The sequence below is a fragment of the Rhinolophus hipposideros genome, assembly GCF_964194185.1.
Source record: "Rhinolophus hipposideros genome assembly, chromosome: 9".
NCBI lineage: Eukaryota > Metazoa > Chordata > Mammalia > Chiroptera > Rhinolophidae > Rhinolophus > Rhinolophus hipposideros.
The window spans coordinates 14,186,832-14,195,566 of NC_138055.1; the positions used below are offsets into that span (position 1 = coordinate 14,186,832).

The 8,735-nt window shown below is 46.4% G+C and overlaps 1 pseudogene across 1 annotated transcript; it reads right to left on the minus strand.

Moving 5' to 3' along the window:
- Positions 1-5,770: 5,770 nt before the first annotated feature.
- On the minus strand, positions 5,771-7,133 carry LOC308502354 (non-POU domain-containing octamer-binding protein-like; annotated as a pseudogene). Its single transcript has one exon. The product of its transcript is annotated as a non-POU domain-containing octamer-binding protein-like (transcript).
- Positions 7,134-8,735: the final 1,602 nt, after the last annotated feature.

Consider the following 8,735-nt stretch of genomic DNA (forward strand, 5'->3'; position numbering starts at 1 on the left):
TCTAAAAACAATTCCTGAAGCTGGCCACATTTGAGATAATAGGGGCCCTACTGCTTGTAATGTGAACAATGTAGCTTCTGCCCTATTATGTAGGTTAAACAAACTGCCCAACAAAACACACCCTGGGGCTGCTTCGCTGCCGTCTGTGGATATCCCTAATTGGGAATGGATTACACATTATGCTCTGTAAAATTGCTATGCCCATGTGTCATGCCAGAAAAAGAAACAGGATGTAAATGACATCAATTGTTAGGGTAGCCAGGATATGGGGAAGTTCTTTCCATTAAAAATTTTATTATAGTGAATAATTTGTTCAGTTGGAAATAATTTTGATAGCGAAAAATGCAGAAAGGGACAAAGAATACCACAACAAACACCCCTGTACCCACCATTTTGAATTGCTGCTAACATTTTATCTTATTTCCATCAAATATTTCTATATGATGATATTTTTAAATTACAGATAACGTTGAAATTCTCTTTTCCCATTGTTCTCAGTCCACATCCCCCTAGCTCCTTCTCTCCACTTCACCCACCTCGCATGCCACAGGCACTGGGGTCCTGTGTTTAGTGGGGTTCCTTCCCATCTTTCTTTTACATTTGGCAATGTTTTTGAACAACAACAACAAAAAAAAGAGAAAACAAAATTTTACTTTGATGTATCCAATCCCTGTCCTGTTAGATCCCAGAATGAGATGTGTAAAACCCCAGTTTTAAGGACTAGAATATTCTAGTAGGCATCACTAGGAAGAGAGTGGTTCTTAGACCAAGACGATGCTTTACCAAGGACAGTGTTATATGTTCAGTGGGGGTTCTACATGTCCAGCACAACCAGAGAAATGACAATATATTCAAAGTTTGCAACATGGTGTTTGCTTTAAATACATTACCTCATTTAAGCTTTCTAGAAGCCGGTGAGGAAACTATTTTATTCTCCTTTTACAGGTGAGGAAACTGAGGCTTAGAAAGTTGATGGCGTATCCCAGGCTACTCATCTAACAATCCCAGCTGGATATGAACCCAGGTCTGTCCGACTTCCATGCTGTGCAGATGGGAGACAGCTGAGTGACACCAGGTGCAAACAGATTCAGGCCTGCAGGCCAAGGTTCTTGTTCTCATTAAATAGGGTTTCTATTTGGTGCTCTGTTTTTTTTTTCACTCACCATAATTTTTCTGAAAATTTCTCTCCTTAGGGCAACATTTTCCATCACCAAAGGTGATTTGTTTTGGAAAAGTTTGAGTAAAAACAGCTCTATATTTCTTGCTTTCCGAGAGAATGGAAAAACACATGCTATTCGGCGATGTTTTTAATAGCTCCTTTAAGAAGCAACACACAGACACTCACATAAATTATTTCTTATTTGTTAATCACCCCAAATACCATCCACAGTGTTTCTGAAAAACAGTTGGGAACGTGAGTTCAGAAATTGAGTAATTTTTTAATATATTTATTTTCCTCATAAAATCTGTGTTCTCTGCTTTAGAGAAATAAATGTGTTTGTGCTCTCTCAACTTGGAGTTATTTAATATTTTCCAAGGACCAACAGACTTCCAGGTGCTTTTCGGGCATTCAAGTTAATACGGCCCCTATCTATAGGATTTTCACCTTAAAAATCTCATAAGATGAGCAAAGATATACCAAGATATATAAATGAATAATGGCTAGTAACTACACAGTGCTTTGCAGTTTAAAAAGTGGGTTCACATATAGTATTTCATCAATAACCTGAGAATAGGGCAGGAAACTATTAAAATAAGTTATTCCCATTTTACAGAATAGGCAAGTAGGGCACTCAAGTAATTGAGTGACTGGATTAGATCATATGGCTGGTGAATGGCAAAACTACCTGTCCAACTAAGGTTTTCTGAATCCTGGATCCATGCTCATTCACAGGGAGACAGATGGACAGATGGGGTTTGAGTCCAGACTCCAAGGCTCACCAGATGTGTGCCCTTGACGAGACACTCACCCTCTCTAAATCTCATGTCTTCCTCTGTCAAAGGAGGCACTATTAGGATGCATTTAACCTATGCATCGTAGGAATAGAAGAATCAGTGAGGTGAGGAGAGACCTAGAAGAACGGTGTCTTAGATCAGGCTCACCAAGCAGCCTCAGCAAACAGGGGCATTCAGTGGGAGGATCCTGGGGTGTCTTATAAAAACAAAGTGTGTGTGCACTTTCTTTCCCTCTCTTTCTCTTTGTCCTCCTTTACTTTTCCTCATCCCGTTCTCCCCTCCGCCATCCCCACTTTAGTTGCTTCTCATCTCTGCTTCCCACTCTGCCCTCTGTTTTCTTCTTTCCGTCCTCTCAGAGACTTTCTTTGCTTATCTGGATGCAGAACACAAAACCGCGACCTCAGCTCTCACTTATCATCCTACCTATCATCCTCACCTATCGTCCAAGCACCAACGGAGGAGAACCAGAATTTCTGAATACTAATTACAAATTTTAGAAAGACAAAATCCAGCTGGCCCAGCTTGGGTCAGGGTTCTTGGACTGGGGCCCTGGGGGCAGAAGTCAAGCAGTCAACAAGCATTAAAGACACCCTTCAGTAGCAGGCAGTGTGCTTACTGCCATGACCCAACCTGGTGTTTTACACCTTTAATCACCTTGATTTCTGTAAGTTAGGCACTGTGCCATGTACCCATGAATTCATTTCATCCTCACAGCAACTCTTTGAGGGAGACATTGTTACCTCCTATGAGGAAAACTGAGGCTCAGAGAGATTGAACCATTTGCCCAAGACATATAAGTAGTAAGAGACAGAGCTAAGATTCGAACTCAGGTCTGTCTGACTCCAGAGTGGGCACAATGTAACCACCAGCTACTACTGCCTAGAAAACATTTATTGCTTCTCTGAAGGAACAGGGTCCATTTGCATGAGTATAAAGGCCTCATCTCCACATGAACAACTCTGAAAGGTCATTGCAGCTTTAGGGCTCCCCAAGGGGTTGACGGAGGCCTTGCTTGTGACCACGTCAGAGCCCAGCTCCTCCCTGCTCAATCGAGCAGGTACCCTTTCCCACAGGTATGGACCCTGCATGCTAACCTCCATCTTGGAGTCTGCATATAGGGGCCTAAACTGCAACCTACTCTAAAGAACCCAAAGCAGAAAAGAATCCCATGTCCCTGACCCCAAGGAGCTGCCCTATCCTCCCTGTACTATTTACACCTGGATTGTGATTTGAGGAAGACTAAACTCCTTTATTCAAGCTGTTACTATTTGTGGTCTCTGTCACTGCAGCGGAACTGACATGCTAAGCACCTGGGGAGGCTGCAGAGTGGTGATTTGTGCTCAGCACGTAGGTGATTACACTCAATGAGCTCGGATGATCCTTCTGTGTTTCCCCGAAAAGAAGACCTAACCGGAAAATAAGCCCTAGCATGATTTTTTCAGGATGACATATCCTGAACATAAGCCCTAAAGCGTCTGTGGGGACAGAGCCAGGAGTGCAGTTTCCAGGCTCTCGGCCTCACGTGGAAAGGTGCTGACTCAGGTAGTAAATGGCCATCAACTGTGATTGGATGGCCATCAGCTGTGGCTAGTTGGCCGTCAGCTGTAAGCAGTGAGCCATTGGCCACTAATATAACTGCCGTGGCTTCGCTAGCAGAAAAATGGGGGCTAGCAAGAAGATGGTGACTGGCAAGAGCGGATTGCAGTTAGCACGGCGGTTGCGGACAGTGGGTATCCAGACTCCAGTGAGACTATAGTGCTGCCAGCGAGAATATAGTGGTATGACTCCCCTACCTATGGCTCCGTGAGTGTTCCTTTTTGGCCTCACCATATCCTATGTTCTTGTATGGGGAGTGGGACCAGAGACCCCGCAGGCTGCCCCGCACGACACATGGCACAGGGAGCAGGGACTCCCACATGACAGCGTCTTTTGGGGCAAACATTAATATAAGACCCAGTCTTATTTTGGGGAAGCACGGATCTAGCCTGGAGTTTCCAGGATTGCCAGATTCTGTGAATGCAGCGTAGTGGGCAGTGGTCCCAAACCTGTGCACCACTAGGGAAACTAACAAATACTTATGTGGGGTTACAGCCAAGATTTCTAACGTCACTGTGGTGGCTGTGATGGTTGTGAGGCAGCCAGCTGGGTAGCCTCTGCAGATGGCAGCGGGGACGCACAGGTTTGGGGAAACTCAGTGAACTCTGCTTCGGGGACTTAGTTCCAGCTCCGAATGTCTCTCTTCTTACCTCTGTTATTTCTCGGGCTTCAATTTCCTCATCTCTAACACAGGACTAAGTTATTTAAAAAATCCCTTGCTCCGCCTACTTCAGAAAGTTGCACAAGGCCAAATTGAGCCCAGATGAAGGGCTTTGAAAGGTCAGCAGCGCTGTCTAAATACACGAGGTGCGATTATCATGATTGGTATTGACATTAAAAGGTTGTTTTGGTCACAGGTTGTGCGAAGCGATGCTTGACAGATGGTGTTCCATAATGCTCCCAGGGGCCTTGTTACTGGGGGATTTTCCACTGAATGCAGTTCTCTTTCAAAGTTTTGTTTTGAAACCAGAGAGCAGTGAGGAGCCTTGTTTAATCCTGGATGCAGGCAGAGCAACTCAACTAGCTGAGCATGGGGCAGGCCTTTTATTTAGGCTGGGACCTTTTGTTGACCTGGGAAGAGGAGCTCTTTCAGTCCCTAAGACAGCTGGCCACGGTTGGCCAAATGTGAGCTGCAGACTTATTGCAGTTCCCAGGAGACTCTGGGCTGACTTGGGCCAAACTCTTTGCCTTTGTCTTGATATGCATTCTTTGGGGCAGGGGAATGTGTGTATATGTGAGAGAGTGGGAGAGGGGGAGAGGGAGGAAGAGGGAAGGGAGAGGGATCATAGCATACTGGAGCTGGAGGTGACCTTAGAGTCATCTAACCCAACCTCTTTTCAGTTTTTCCTTTTTTTTTTTAAAGGCTTAAAATGTATTTTAATAAGTTGATGCTACATGACTGCTCCATTTCTCAGAAAAACTCCAAAGATATCAGGGACATATCAAATATGGTACACCAATAAAAATGCATAGCATAACTACCCAAGATAGGCAAGGCTAAGAGCTATGGTCAGACCTTCAGCACACAGCACCCCTGTTCTCAAGATTGTACTGGGCCTATCAAGAAAAGCAACATCAGACACTAAAGGACCATTCCTGGGTTGACCTTACCCAAGAAAAAGAGGGAGGCAAGTTAATGCAAGATTTTTAAAAGATATACTAAAATGACAATTTCTAAGAGAAAATGGGCAGGAAGGGGGTAATATATGGGATATAACAGAATGGTATGTGTGCCATCTGGGACCTCTGTGGACATTTGCCTGAATTCCCACCAGGGAGTGAATGGAAGATGAGGCTAAAGTCGTTGGGGGAGGTTTGTTCTTTGTAGTATATATGGCAGTGTCTCTGGGTTGGGGGATTTAAGAATGAGGACTCATATAGGACAGGATGAACACAGAATGGAATGGTCAAGATTAATGGGGGCTCCAACTGGATCCATTTTGCCACAATACCCTCCACCCCTGGGCCCTCAATAATCATGAAACTTCAGGAATGCACCACACAGATTTGATTAGTTAATAAACATATCACACAGAATTGATTTGTTAAATATGGCCCCTCCCTTGCCTTCTGCCTCCAGCATACTCCTTAGAGTAGTACCAGCATGGAAGACCTAACTACGGGGGGAATCCCTAACACTTCTCCAGGGTAGAATTCTGGCTAGTCCAAAAAGGGTCCTTCTTTTAAGGGTGTTGGGAAACTAGACATTGCAAATTTATTAGTATTGGAGACGTTTGTTTGGAGAGAATTCAGCTCCAGGAGCTGCATGGTTGAATGCAGGAGGGGTCCCGCCATTGCAGCAGCTTGGCCAAAGCGTTTAGTTGTCGGTGGGGTCAATCCCAAGGTTCCATCTGGCATCATAGTGGCAGGTCCTGGAGCAGCTGGGGTACCAGTTGGCACACGAGCAAGAGGCGTGGCGCCTCACTTGTTTATGTCCACAGTGCCTCCCACGGCCATCGGCCCATCCAAATCTCCTGCTCTCACGCATCAGGAAGGCTCCCTTGAATCCTTCCTGCTGTCACCGCATCATTTCTTCCTGTGGTCGCTGCATCTCTTCCTCACACCATCTGAGCTCCTCCTCCTGCCTGAGCTCCAGCAGCTTTCATTTTTGCACTTCTTGGTTGTGCAGTTCTTCTGTCCTCCGCAGTTCTTGACGTCACGTCAAATCCTGCCTCATTACCATGACCTGGTGCTTATGGCAGGCGGCCTCCATCTCCATCTTCTCACCAGCTCACTTGGCATTGAGGCCCGCTTGGTCCTGCTGTTCTTTCTCCATCTCAGCGAGTGCCTTCTAGCCCATGGCATACATTCTCGTACTCAAAGGAAGTAAGCCATGCAAATCCAGGTGGCTGCCCTCGCGCCCTGTGAAATTGCTGGTTCTTTATAACCAGCTTCTCTGCAAGCCCCTCCTCATCATCTAACTGGTCCATGGGCTCCGCAGTCACAAGGCGAGGCAATGTGGTTAGCAGTTAGGAGCCTTCACTGCATCAGTTCAAAGCTTTCTGTGCAGCGATCTTGCCTGAGAATCCCACACCGCCTTTCCCTGAGGGCCTTCCTCGGTCATCCACAATGGTCACAGCCCTCTCCACCTGGCTGAACACAGAATAGGCTCCCTCCAGGAGCTCGTTGGACACTCACCGAGGAAGGTTTTGGACCATAAGGGATGCGCCATGGCAGGCAAAGTGCCCACGCAGCTGCTTGCCACGGAGTGGCATGTTGTCCAGCTCCACTTTGGCAAACTCTGCTAGGGATTGTGTTTCCAGTCGGATAAAGCCAAAGCCCTTGTCCTTATGGATGAAGACTTTGCCCGTCTTCCCATATTTCTCAAAAGGTTTCCTCATTTCCTCCTCAGTGATGTCAGGAGGAAGATTGCCCACAAAGAGCCGGCTACGTTGGGTGACAGTCTGCTCTCCTGGTTTCCTAAAATTCTTCAGGTCAATAGTCAAGCTTTCATTTTGGCTGCTGGCTTGTTGCCCGTTTGCAGGTATTGGTGGCAGGAATGGCTGCTGCTGGTGCTGTTGGTGGTGATGCCGATGACGCTTCTTTGGGGCCTGGTTTGGCTTCAAGTTTAAGGCTGTATTGCTCTGCGTTTTTGTACTCTCAACCTGGATGGAAAATAACCAAGTGCCTCCCAGTCTTCTCTATCCTTGACTTCTCTACTGACTATTTTCTCTCTTCGGAGTAACAGCGACCTAATCCAACCTCTTCATATTGGCAATCGGGACACAAGGCTCAGAGAGGTTTAGTATGTTGCCTAAGATCACACAGCAAATTAAGAGACTGCTAGGTGCAGAGCACAGGGGTTGTTTACCCACCACCTCTCCCCTTTCTGCATACAGAGGCTGTTGACTGCAGCTACTTCAGAGACTTAGTGGAGCTAGGGAGTGGGGTGGAAGGGTTGCACTCATTTGCTTGGGCCCTCTTTCACATTTCAATAACTGGTGTTGCTAGATCCTTGTTAGATTAGCTGCTGCTCAAAAGCAGCCAGGGGCAGTGACCCATCTAACCCTGCTTGACCCTACTTTGAAATGCAGAAGAAAGTGGATTATGGTCTGGTGCAGGGCAGCATGACATCCTCTGCTTCTTAACAGACTGCGCCAACCAACCGCTGCCTGAATTCCTCCAGTAAAGGCCCTCTTTGGGGTTGTCTTTCTATGATTCCTCTGTTTAAGATGTAAATACCCCTGGGAGCGGCAACACTTTTCCATCTGACCTGCTATTGTTGCCTGAGAATGTCTGGGATCTCAGATCAGGTCCTGAGAGAGAACTGAACTGAGCACATGTGGAGTAGGCTGGGGTGACAGAGAGAGGATGGAAGGAGGACCTGGGGCATGAGAAACATATTTTTCTCATGCACAAGTCTGGTAAGGGCTGGTGAACTCTGTGGGCCCAGCCCTGGCCTAGGTGAGGGGCATTTGCCTTCCTTACCTGATTATCTTGACTCTTAATTTCATCTAGGCTGCCTGGGAAAGCCAAGGTGTTCTCAGATTTTGCTCCTCCTACAGATGGGGAGCAGGGGGTTGAAGGGATTCTCCACATCTGAGAGCATGGGCTACTAGGGGACAAGGGCCCAGGCAGAGGGCTAGATGACACTTCTAGTCACTCGGGGGGCATGCGAGGGCTCTTGAAGGCTTGTCCTATGTTCAAGGTCTCAGGGTGGCCTTGGAGAGAGAGCAGAGGCTGGCTTAGGGCTGAGTGATGGCCATGGGAGGGCTTGGGGAGAGGTGTTTGCAAAGGCAGGAGAGGCCCCCCATTGTCACACTGTGATTTCAGGGGAAATGAGAAGAACCTCTTGACCCCTAAATATATCCACCCCACACACTCTCAATGGATCAGCACTTTTTGGAAATAAAAAAAAAAGAACATTACAAAAATAAAGTCATAGAAAATATAGAAATGCTTAAAGAAAAAGCAGATATAATCACCTGTAATCCTGTTGCCCAGAGAAAAACACTGAGCATTTTGGCTCATGTTCTCCCAGTATTTGGTGTATATGTGTGTGTGTGCACTTGTGTATATGAATGTGTATGTATGTGTGTTTATATGTGTATGCATGTGTGCATGTGCGTGCATGGGGTATATGTGTGTGCGTGTGTATATGTTAATATGTATGGGTGTGCATGTGTAAACATGTGTGTGTGTGTGTGTGTGTGTGTGTAGGATTTAACAAAAGCAGCCCTGTT